The sequence below is a fragment of the Eleutherodactylus coqui genome, chromosome 3, assembly GCF_035609145.1.
Source record: "Eleutherodactylus coqui strain aEleCoq1 chromosome 3, aEleCoq1.hap1, whole genome shotgun sequence".
NCBI lineage: Eukaryota > Metazoa > Chordata > Amphibia > Anura > Eleutherodactylidae > Eleutherodactylus > Eleutherodactylus coqui.
In genome coordinates this window covers 105,639,926-105,653,210 of record NC_089839.1, presented here as the reverse complement: position 1 = coordinate 105,653,210, position 13,285 = coordinate 105,639,926, and the positions used below count along the sequence as shown (strand labels likewise).

The 13,285-nt window shown below is 41.2% G+C and overlaps 1 long non-coding RNA gene across 1 annotated transcript in view; it reads left to right on the top strand.

The window, feature by feature from the left end:
- Window positions 1–9,801, top strand: part of LOC136619803 (uncharacterized) — a 30,388-nt gene extending 20,587 nt beyond the window's left edge. The window contains exons 2-3 of the long non-coding RNA XR_010791044.1: window positions 9,509–9,598; window positions 9,673–9,801. This is a non-coding gene — a long non-coding RNA (uncharacterized lncRNA). The remainder of the gene's footprint in view (window positions 1–9,508; window positions 9,599–9,672) is intronic.
- The last annotated feature ends 3,484 nt before the right edge of the window (window positions 9,802–13,285 follow it).

The window sequence follows — 13,285 nt, the reverse complement described above, 5'->3', positions numbered from 1 at the left end:
GGGATCTCATACCCTTTGGTCTCATAACTAGAAATGGGTGATGAGCTCATTGGCTCAACTCCACCGTATAACCATATATGGAAAGTCCGGATTTCCGGCCTGAGATAGTGAAAGTTCAGATGCATAATTGAACAGTCGTTATCTTGATATGGCGCCTCTGGCTTATGTACAGAAAATCACGTATTCAATTAACTCCAGTGCAAAGAATCACTCACTCAATTCTAAGAAAGCAGCTAAGCATGCATTCTCCATATCTCTTCTCTCCTTCACTTTAACCTTCATCCAGTTTCTTTGGACATTCTTTCTCTGTTTGCCTTGCAAAGCATCTTGTCATATCTGATGTAAGGCGAAGTATTGTTTTTCATAGAGTTAGTACATATGAGAATAAAGTTAGTATACATATAAAAAGAAAGGCACATAACTATATCTATATAAATGTATATATTCCAGTGTTTTCTTTTCTACCTACAAGGATATATATATTTCCTTCTCAAACCCCCCTAAAAACTTAATACGGAGATCAAGCACCAGACCTTGCACTCTTCCTCGGTCGCCTCTCCCTTGTGTCAGGGTTTCTTCACTGCCCGTAAGTCCCTACTCCTAGGAGGGGGGATCTCTACCTCACCTCAGAAGGAGGCCATGGATTCCCTGGGCTTATTTCCGGGCATCCATACCCTCTATCTGTACAAGTTAACACCCCACAGGGTGTCCCCTCGCCGGAAGCTAAGGTCTTCTGCACTATCCCTAGGCAAATGGGAAGTCCACTGACAGTTCATCTTAGGAGATCGGGGCAGGCGAAGTACTAGTACATTTCTCCATTCTTCTGGTAACTTACGTGGTTGGCATTATCGGAACTGGCTCTTCATCTTTTTCAAACAAGGGAAATTTTGGTGTCATATTGTCCAGTCCCTTACTCACACTCTTTTTGATCAAAGGGATAATACACATACAGAAAGTTGCATACCCAACCTCTTTCTGCTAAAATCATATCCAGGGCCACTCTAGGACCATGGATGCAGTGGGCCCTAACTGGTCAGCTAACCCTTGTAAAGCATCTCTGGTGTAGTTTACAAATCTCTGCCGATTGTAATAGATATAATTCATCCAATCTACATTATTATTAACAGTGACAATAGCAAATAAGGACTCAAAACCTGCTTTAATCTGATCTCAAGAATTAAATTCATCCCGCACCCCCCTTGGCACTCCTATTACATCTATGTATACATGTGGATCAAAGTTACCACCTTGAGTGTCAACATCTCTCTTAGCACGATGCGGTATTGGATTCTTACCCTCAGTGTACTCTTCATATTGCACATTTGATTGTATTAATTTGTTCTGAAACAGGGGGCTAGTGTACAGTAGTCAAAGGTGTGTGTTAGAGGAATTGTACCACATTATAGCATGTAAAGGATATGCAGGATCATGAGTTTTTTCAGTGCGAAGTGTGGATCCAAGTGGGCTTTCCTTCGAGCTTGACTGCAGTTGGGGTGGTAAGCAACATCTGGTAAGGACCTTTAAACAGGGTTTCTCTCTCAAACTTTTTACATAGACCCTGTCACCTGGGTTCAGATTGTGACACTCATCTGTAGGACCTGGGAGAAAAGCAGAGACTGCAGAATGCATTATTGACAATTCCTTGGAGAGACCTATGACAAAATTAACAAGAAAATCATTCCCCAAACTCTGATACTGTGGCATGTACCCTCCTAAGAAAAAGAAAAACCAATGGGAGACACTCAATTCAAGATTTGCCCGTTTTCTTCATTGCCTTTTGTATCTACTTTCCCACTACTCCGTGGATGGTAGGGTGTGTGAAAAGCCTGGAATATACCCAAAACAGACATGATGTGTTGCATTATTTCACCTGTGAAGTGTGTACCTTTGTTTGACTCAATCACTTCCGGTACCCCGTATCTGCGGATTACCTCATTCATGAGCTTCATTGCGGTTACCTGCTTATTTACTTTGGCAACAGAGTAGGTCTCCAACCTGAAAAACATCAACAACAACAACAAGCACATATTCATGCTTCCCAACAAGTGGGAGCTGAGTGTAGCCAATTTGCAATCCCTGAAATGGGTAGAGTGGTCTAGGCAAGTGTTATGTGGCAAATTTACTTCTGCCCTGTTGCTTACGGCAAAGATCATGCAAAATTGGACAAATGATGCAGCAGCTACAGAAAACCAAGGAGCCACCCGTCCTCGTTCATGCGTTGACATAGAGGTGCGTCTTTCCGTGCGTCAGCTGGGCCATCATGGGGCACAGGGACCGTGGTAGGCAAGTGCTGTTGACTGTTCACCATATGCCGTCCCTTTTTATTCCATTTTTCCTTTTCTTCCTTGCTGGCTTGTAACTGTAAAGTCTTTAGCATATCAAAGTTCAAAGTTTGTATCAAAGTCCAAGATCATATCAAAGTCCAAGGTTTAGTCAAAGTTATTGTTAAATTCTTCTTTTCTTCTTTTCTTCCACGGCTTGAGGGCCGCTACTTTTGCTGTGTGGTCTGTGATGGTGTTGCCTCTTGCTTCTCCGGTGTAGGAATTGATGTGAGCTTTCCACTTTGTCGGGTAGAAGTAGGGCCTCCGTGAGACCGCTGCATCATTTTTAATTGGCTGTCCTGCTGAGGTAAAAAACTGTCTGGCCTTCCCTGTTGGGCCGTAATCATGAGCTATGCCAAATGCATACCGGGAGTCAGTGTAAAAGGTTGCCGTCTTACCTGTGGCCACTCTACTCGCCTCAGTGATGGCCTTTTTAGTTCCGCTTCTTGTACTGCGACATGCGGAGCATTCTGCTTTTAGGACATCTTGTTGTGTGACCACTACATATCCAGTGTGGAGTCGTCAATCACCCTGGTACCATCTATAAAAAACAACTCAAAATATGCATTGTTAACAAGGGCTTTCAGTAACTTTTTAAAACTTAAATTTTCTTGTTGCATCAATGCTAGACAATCAGGCTGATATTCTATTTCAAAAAGATCAGAATCTTGTTGCAAAAAATTTAAAAATGGCTGATTTGCAATACCTAGATCACCTATGCCTTCTCCTCCCCCCCCCCCCCTTTGAACCAGGATACTCAATTGTAAGAAGAGTAGCCGAGTTCAAGGTAGTATCACATTGTAAAAAGATTTGATGGATGCAGATAAGGCCTGTAAGATGTTAGCACCAATAACAGAGACATGAGTTACATCGGGGCAGAATAATCTACAAACATCTATTAATATTGGAAATGTGATATCCTTTAAGCAAATTCATTATTAATCTGATCCTGCCTGCAATGTCTTATCAAATTTGAGAGAGAGAAAAAAAAACAAAAAAACTTTTACTAGCTGCTCAAGATCCTCACCCCCTCCCTTGTGGACAAGAGGGATGAAACATTACGTCCTTTACATCATCTAGCTCCACCCCTTCGATATTGATCGCTTGCGTTTTTTTTTTCACACCTTCATTTCAGCTTAACCGTCCAAGCATCCACATCACAACCAAGTAAAGTCCCATGCATGGGGGGGGACCTCCATCCCTAGTCAATATCTGCATCACACATCCCACATTCATCACAGCCTGAGCACTGGGCATTAACTTTCATCCATCCATGCGCTCAAGTCTGCTCCGTCACCCCCTATTGAAGGTGTCCCAGTACACACAGACGCACAGACAAAAAAAAGTTTGACAAACAAACATACATCAGTTGAAAAACATTGAGGTGAGTGCTATAATCTTATAAAGTACATGATTCTATTGAGATGAGATTGTGAATGAGCGCTATCTTTGACAAATTATGTGAAAAAAGTTTGCTGAGTGACTGAGACATTCTCTCTTTCTTATTTACTGAAGCTATTATATGCTATATTAAACGCGAAAGTATTTTAGTTTCTGTGACCCTGAGTTTGGAGTGAAATCTGAAAGCCCCCACCTTTGTAAAACCAACTGTTATCTCTCCGAATATGCATTCACTGACTGAGTTGTTTTGCATTTTCAACCCCTGTATAAGTAAGAATATACCTTAGAAATTGCTATATTTCCTGCCTTGTAAGACAGTATAATTAATTAAATTCATTATAAGCTTTCATTCCATTTAAGCAAGCAAAGATATTTTCCAGGGTCATTATTTCATTCTCTCTACTTTGTTATCGCTTGACCTTGAAAACTAAACACAAGCTCTGCAGCTTCATGTAAACAATCTTTCTCATCTAAAAGCAAGCTCAGTTAACCATTTGCACATACAGTATATACATATATACACATATATATATCCATCCAGTATGGATTATACATATTATACACCTTTTCCTCTCTCTTTGCCAACAAATCACATGCATTGTAACCTTCTTCTCGACTTTGCTTGTTCCCCATATTTCTCTCCCTACCTAACTGCCAATGTAACCTTCAATAGACACTCTCCCGACACCCTCTTGATCACTTACTGTACTTTCCAACATTTCACTTAGGGATACTTTACTAAACAAATAATGTGTACATACTTAACTTTCTCTGACTGTCTCTCTCTCCTCCTCACTCCAGCACTTTCTAGCAAACCTTGGTCTTTCAAGGCACGCTTCTTGGTCCTAAAGACCTCCTCCCAGACACCATGCTGTAATCTACCGTGCGGGTCCTTGTTACACATTTTCATAAGTTTTCTTACATTTTACACATTGGAACTCCTGTCTCTCCTCCACCAATTGATCCGCACGGCGGCGGCCCATAAAGGGCTCTGTCTTCTTTAATAAGATCTTACGCATATTAGAACAACAACAATAATAATAACACGCTCCATAGAGTGCATCCCTCTTAATTCCAAATTGTCAGCCCCTTATATACCGGCAAAACAACCGAGGGTCCTTTCTCCTATGGAACCAGCCTCACAGAATGCATCTCTCTGAAATCAAATCGTTAGCCCCATATATAAGGCAAAACAACCGAGAGTCCCTTTTTCTATGAGACCTATCTCATAGAGTGCATCTCCTCCTCAGCTAAACCATTAACTAACTAAACTAAAATCGAGGGTCCCTTCTTCTATGAGACCTATCTCATAGAGTGCATCTCCTCCTCTGCTAAACCATTAACTAACTAAACTAAAACCGAGGGTCCCTTCTACTATGAGACAAAATGAAAAGTAAGAGGAAAAAAAATTCTGCAGATACAACAATCTCCACTATTGTTAAAACACTATGGACTTCAAAGTACAAATAGATTACAGACTAGTTTCTGGGTGAGCGATTGGTGCACATATCACGGTCAGTGGTCCATGACGGCAAACCCGAAGCCCACACGAGTTACCGTGTAGAACTCTTAACCCAACCCGTCCAGTCACAAAACACAGATAGTCCCTCCTGCTGCAAGACTCGCAGTGTAAAACACAACATAAATATATGCTGGTCTTACCTGGAGTTCTGTGAGTTGATCAGGCTCGGTTTGCAGCAGGACGGCTTCCCCGTCGCGTGGATCCGGGTGGACAGGGCTGCACGGCTCCGGTTTTGTCGTCCCGGGTTTCGGCACCATTTGTCAGAGAAATTCTAAGTACAGCACCAATCAGGCCCACCCCACTTGCCCCGCTGCCGGCGGTAAGGAAGAAAACACCACACACGGAAGTCTGGTATAGTTCCTCACACGGGGACATGACTGCGCCGCGCGCTTTATTACAGATTACATGGGATCTTATACCCTTTGGTCTCATAACTAGAAATGGGTGATGAGCTCATTGGCTCAACTCCACCGTATAACCATATATGGAAAGTCCGGATTTCCGGCCTGAGATAGTGAAAGTTCAGATGCATAGTTGAACAGTCGTTATCTTGATATGGCGCCTCTGGCTTATGTACAGAAAATCACATATTCAATTAACTCCAGTGCAAAGAATCACCCACTCAATTCTAAAAAAGCAGCTAAGCATGCATTCTCCATATCTCTTCTCTCCTTCACTTTAACCTTCATCCAGTTTCTTTGGACATTCTTTCTCTGTTTGCCTTGCAAAGCATCTTGTCATATCTGATGTAAGGCGAAGTATTGTTTTTCATAGAGTTAGTACATATGAGAATAAAGTTAGTATACATATAAAAAGAAAGGCACATAACTATATCTATATAAATGTATATATTCCATTGTTTTCTCTTATCTACCTACAAGGATATATATATTTCCTTCTCATGGAGGCTCTAGTAGTCTGCTGTACCACCTCTAGCTTACATACAAGATGTGATAAGGGCAGCATGGAGGCTCTAATACCCTGTTGTACTGCCTCTAGCTTGCATACAAGATGTGATAACGGTGGGCATAGAGGCTCTAGTATCCTGTTGTACGGCCTCTAGCTTGGATGCAAGATGTGGTACAGCATGCATGAAGGCTCTAGTACCCTGTTGTACCACCTCTAGCTTGGATGCAAGATATGATATGGGTGGCTATGGAGGCACTAGTACCCCGTTGTACCATCTCCTGCTTAGATAAAAGATGTGATATGGGCAGGCATGGAGGCTCTAGTACCCTGTTGTACCGCCTCTAGCCTGGATGCAAGATGGGATATGGGTGGGCATGGAGGCTCTAGTACCCTGTTGTACCACCTCTAACTTGAATACAAGATGTGATACGGGGGCATTGAGGCTCTAGTACTCTGTTGGGCTGCCTCTAGCTTGGATGCAAATTGTGATACAGGGGGGCATGGAGGCTCTAGTAACCTATTGGGCTGCCTTTAGCTTGGATACAAGATGTGATACAGGCGGGTATCCTGTTGCATCATTTGCAGGGAACGGGGCTTATGGCTGGCATCAGTATTGTGGAGGGAGTGTGGGGACTCCCACTGCTTCCCTAAAAGAAGCTCTGCAACTTCCTCCTACACCAAGTCCCTCCGGCTCCTGATATGGTACTCCACTCTCCTGATGTACCACAGGATGGGGTGCCCCTGCACCAGATAGATCAAGTGCTCCTCGTCTATATAAATGTATGTCGTGTTTTTGAAAGTTGCCAACAACTCCTGCCTCCACGCTGCTCCAAACAGGCCTCCACACTGCTAAGAAGCTGATGAGCACGTCCGCTTAAATTTGCATATATTCCCATAGCAATACGCATGAAAATGCATCACAGAAACATTGCAAGACAACACAAGGCAATGCGAGAATACAGAGGGTCCTTAGGAACACATGGGCAAGAAGACATACCATTCTGAAACAAGACAGGACATGCTGCGGTTTTTAATTCTCGCAGGATCACATAAAGAGAAAAGTCGCACATGGGAATAAACACATTGAAAAAAATACATTTCATAGTTGTGTCATTTTCCGGGCTCTTGCATCGCAGAAAACTGGCGCAAGTTTCTCGCCTGTGTGATTCCGGCCTTAGAAGTAAAGAGACATTCATGTCTGAAAATTATTTTGATAGTGTATATTTTGATGTTCTGCAGCAGCTGTGGCACAGCACTAAAAAATACACCCTGCAGCTGGTAGGATAACGGTGTGAGAATGGCATTTTTTGCCACATTTTAGAGTCCTAAGGAAAATGATCATACTATATACATTTAGAAGAACTTTTATATATGGCTTTAAGCTAAGCACAAAACTTTATATTCCCAGTAAAGTAATGGAGCAGCTTAGAGTTAAGATAAGTAGGTATATTTTCATAGATGCTAAATAAACAAAAATTAACTTCAAAGTCAATTAGTTTGAATTATTATGTTTAGTTTACCTGTTTGTACAACAGCTTCTTGGATTTCGCATAAACATTCATCTTGAGCTCCCAAAGCTTTTCTGAAATTTAATTTGTTTTAAAGGGGTTGTCCGAGGCAAAACCACAAAATTTTATATTATTAGCCCATTCCCCCTGTCACCCCCCGTCATAAAGCAGCCCTTTTGAGCGGTTATAAACCGCATCCTACTTACAGTTTAGCAGAAATAATAACTTTTAAACTTCTCCATGTAAGATGGCGCCTGCGTTGTCCCTGGGTGCGTTCCACGGTGCAATGCTCGCTCTTCCTGGAGGCCTTCATGCGCGCTCCCGAGACGCCGGTCACGTGAGCAGGTGACTGACGTCATCGGTGGAGGCGTGCACTTGCAAATGAATGAAACGCCGCTCCAGCCGCCACATTGGCTGGTCGGCAGAAAGCGTCACAGCGGGAGGTGGAGTCTACCGGAGAAAACAGCAAACAGCTGTTTCTCCCATCTCTTGACCACACAGAAGCGCAGGTAAGTGCACCTTTCCGCGGTACTCTTTCATGCTTTTATTAGCACAGGATCATTGCCTTATGCAGTGAGTCTGTGCATGAAAAATGTATTGTGCATGCCCTGTATAGTAATGTGTCTTACATTTTTACAGTGCCTGCCATGTGCTGCGTTTTTTTTTTCCTGCTGTGTGCTGCTATCGCGACTGCAGTGTTTATTGTGCATGCCGCCTGCTTCCATTCGCCTGCCATGTGCTTATTTTTTTTTTTTTTTGTGCCTACCGTGTGCTTTCATGTGCCTGCCGTGTATTTTTTTTTTCTTTTTTTTTGTGCCGGCTTTTTTTTTCTTTTCTTTATTTTTGTGCCTGCCGTGTGCTTTCATGTGCCTGCAGTGTATTTTATTTTATTTTTTTGTGCTTGCCGTGTGCTTTTATGTGCCTGCCGTGTGCCTGCCAGGGGTATTTTATTTTTTTTTTGGTGCCTGCCGTGTGCTTCTATGTGCCTGGCGTGTTCTCGTTTTTTTTGTGCCTGCCATGTGCTTCCATATACCTGCTGTGTGCCTTCCATGTGTTTTTTTGTTTTATTTTGTTTTTTGCCTGCCGTGTGCTTCCCTTTTTTTTTTTTGTGCCTGCTGTGTGCTTCCATGTGCCTGCCGGGTTCTAACATGTGCCTGCCGTGTGCTTCTGTGTGCCTGCCATGTGCTGCTTTTTTTTCTGTGCCTGCCGTGTGCTTCCGTGTGCCTGCCATGTCCTTTTTTTTTTTTTCTTTTTTGTGCCTGCCGTGTGCTGTTTTTTTTTTTTGGTGCCTGCCGTGTGCTTCTTTTTTTGGGGGGGCCTGCCGTGTGCTTCCATGTGCCTGCCGTGTGCTTCCATGTGCCTGCCGTGTGCTTCCGTTTGCTGCTTTTTTTTGTGCCTGCCGTATGCTTCCATGTGCCTGCCTTTTTTTTTTTTTTGTGCCTGCCGTGTGCTTCCATGTGCCTGCCATGTGCTGCAATGTGCATGTGACTGCAAACTGCTTTGAATCAGCTTACATTCCGCACAATTCATTCATACAATTATCATGCAATCTTCGGAAAATTTGCATGGAATAGACATAGCATCTGCATGCAATCTACACACAAACACTGCCTTCAATCGACACTATTAACCTGCATTCTACATACAATATGCATGCTATCTGCCTACAGACTGCGGATAATGCTAGCTATCAACAATCTGTCCACAATCGCCCAGTAATCAATCAAAAATTTGCCTAAATTATGCCTGCCATGGACCTTTAAAAGATTGTTATTAGAAAATGCTGCTGCTTCCATAACTGTTATTGAAGTGCCACTAACTTGGTGTTTTTTTGTTTTTTTTTAAAGTTTTTTTTGTAGTCCAATTCAAGAACAAACATGTACCAGGAAGATCTTGAATTTCAGGAGCTTGATTATTCATCCGATTCTTTTGGAGAGGTAAGTTTTTGCTGAAAATAGAAAGGTTGCAGCAAACCAATGGTAATAAACAGAATACATTTTTTTTTTTTTAGCAGGACTTTTAATCTGATAGCGAGGAAAATGATGAGGATTTCCCCGAAACTCGGCATTATTCGGCGGTATGTGTTGAAATATGTATAAAATTTTTTTTGTTTATTGTTTGAAACCGCAACTATGCATCAGTCCTGTACAATTTATTATTTCAATACATTATTTCGTGTGTGTATATACATACACACACGTGTATATATACACACATACATTATTTCGTGTGTATATACACACATACATGCGCGTGTGTATGTATATACACACGAACGTACGTGTGTATCTGTATATACATACACACGTAGGAACGAGTGTATGTGTATATACAGTCACACGTAGGAACGAGTGTATGTGTATATACAGTCACACGTAGGAACGAGTGTATGTGTATATACAGTCACACGTAGGAACGAGTGTATGTGTATATACAGTCACACTTAATTACGTGTGTACACACACATTATATTTAATATATATATATATACACACACAGACACACGCGTGTACGTGTTTAGGCATACACTGGTACGCACGCGTGTACGTGTTAATGCATACACACCCGTAAGTCAGTATATACATACAAACACGTACGTACATCTGTGTATATACATACAAACTCGTACGTACGTCTGTGTATGTATGCACATATACATACAGGAATCTGTGCCCTGCCTAATAAGGATGATCATGCCGCTTTCAGCAACACCATACAATTAAAAATGTACCCCTTCCTTTTTTCCTAAAACATTAAATACAGTATTCTTCATATTAATCCCTTCTTAGGTTCAACAACAACTGGCAGACTCGCTATATGCTCAGGCGGACATAAGCAGTCTCCAGTGTTTTCAAAACGATCCGCAGGGTGCACCAGAAGCGGGTGCTTCAGGATCCACTGAAGATCCCCATGGCAGGCTTGCCAACAAAGAGTGGTGTCACTGTGGGCAGTGCATTTGCATGCCCACAGTGGCGGAGTGTGTCTGTTGTCGAGAACACGAAGTAGTCCTACAGATGTTACCAGAAGCTTGCGTATGTGTTACACAACATCCGTTATTTGCTCAGTATGCGCTTGTGCGCGAAAACATAGAACACGCGATAAGACTATCTGCACTGGTCACCCGGAGACAGTACGACACCACAAACAATAGGTATTTATTACAATTTTATTGTACAACACACAAGACAATGCAAGTATAATTTTTAACAAAGGAAAAAGTTTATTTGAAAAGGAAAAAAGGTTAGTGAAAAAGGCAACATGGAAAAACATAAGATATCAATGCGTCTTTTTTTTTTTGTTTTCATGTAGACTATTAAAATTTTTTTAATAAGTTTAGAAATATTAATATATTTCCTTTCGTTTTTTCTTAGGGTTATGCGTGTGGGCGCATATCGCTCTTATACAGCGTGGATACATGGATTCTTGGGGAAAAACAATAGAATCCCCATACCAGCGTGTGTGATTAAATCAATACGGACAGCTTACCCTGATCCGCAAGGAAATTACACTGGTTTCCAGTTCTACATGGACCCGACTGAAAGCAATTTGGATTTCCAGTTGAACTTGTAGGATGTTTTAATTTGTGCAATTTTGTATTCAGGCTTTACAGATTTTAAAATGTTAATACATTTTTTTGTGAAATATAGTGTGTGGTTTTTTTATTTGGAACGTCTCGACTATAATCACTAATCGTTCTATCATTATGTATATACATGACTACATATGCGTATGTTAGTGTGTATAATATATACACACACAAACTGTGGGTTGTGTGTGTATGTATTTTGACACACATATATATCTGTATGCCTGTGTATCTGTCTGCCTCTCTCTATCTATCTGTCTGCCTCTCTCTATCTATCTGTCTGCCTCTCTCTATCTGTCTGCCTCTCTCTATCTGTCTGCCTCTCTCTATCTGTCTGCCTCTCTCTATCTGTCTCCCTCTCTCTATCTATCTGTCTGCCTCTCTCTCTGTCTGTCTGCCTCTATCTGTTTTTCTGCCTGCCTGCCTGTGTATTCCTTTGCAGGTCTCTATAAGGGAGGAGGGAGCTGTCCAGTGCTGAACCTTTCCCCTGCACAGCGAGGCAAGGCTTCGTTATAGCAAGGAGCTGTCGAGTGCTGAAGTCTCAGCAGAAAGTACTGTAATAGCTGCAATGCACTCCCAACATCGATGGTGTGATGGAACAAATAGTTTTCTTCGCCAAAATATGTGTGGGTATATATGCGTGTACACACATATATATAGTATACGCGTGTATGTCTATGTATGCATGTATGTAACATACCCACAGGTGTGTGTGTATGTGTGTAATACATACATATATGCATACGTCTGCGTGGGTGTGTATGAGAGAGATTATATATATAAATATATATATCTCCCAGACAGACGTAACCATGTACACATGTACGCTTGTACACTTGGACAAGTGGACACTTGGACAAGGTGCGCGTGCGTATGTATTCGCAAACCCATGCACCTACTTTGTAAGTCATGTTAGTACAATAACTTACATTAAAAAAAATTTGCAATGAGGTATTGGTTAATAAAATGACCAAATTAAGAATTTTTGTGCAAAAACATTTTATAAATATTATGGCTATACTTTTAAATACGAGTGTCATTAATTTGGTCATTTTACCGTAAGCCCGCAATCCACGACAAGGATCCTCATTCTCTTGCGAGACCAATCTAAAAAAATTAAAAATTCCCTAACTAAAAATTCTACCGTAAAGGACCGAATTTTTTACAAAATTTAAAAAATTAATAAAAAATTTAAAATTAGTTAGAAACACCCGTGGAAAAATGCATAGGATTTATGGGATAAGACCGGCAACATTTCACATTGTACCAGTTATACATTCTATACAAAAAAGACATTTTATGCAGATGATTGCAAAGAGTAAAAAGGGATGTTAATGCGATTAACAAAAGGGACTAGAGGGCATAGGAAATAAATAAGGATAAGTGACCAAAATGTTAAATAAATATCACTATACACACATGGAAATAAGATTGCAACGCACATGTAAACTATACAAAAGACAAAGTAAGTAATAAAGAGACACAGATAAAAGAGACAGACGAACCGTTGAAAATTGTAGTTCACTTATTTACAATAGACAGACATGAAACAATGGTTGCACATGATACAAAAATATTACAAAATTTTTCGTTAAAGTGTGTTGGTTTTTATTTTTTTTTTTTATACCCACCAAAATTTTTTCTTGATTACCTTGGAAATCGACTTTGAAATTTGTGAACCAATTCCTCTTCACTGGGTTTCACAACAGGTGCAATATTATGAGGGAATTCTGAGGATTTTGAATGCCAGGAGATGGATATCTCACCTTTGGCGAACATCACAATCTCACGAATTATGTCAAATACAAATGCAATGGACTTAGGCTCATAAAGAGCTTTCAAAATCCACTGCTTCCGTGCTTTTGAGTACTCCACTCGGTAACACTTCCGGTCCTCTATCCCGTCTTCTGATTGCGTTTTTCTGAGCTTTTGAATCCTACCTACGTTGTAATTGTGGTCTAGAACAGCAAGTTGCGTTCTAGCCACCATTCCGTCATAAAAAAAATGAATTCGTTTGGGCCTGTATTTCAATACACTT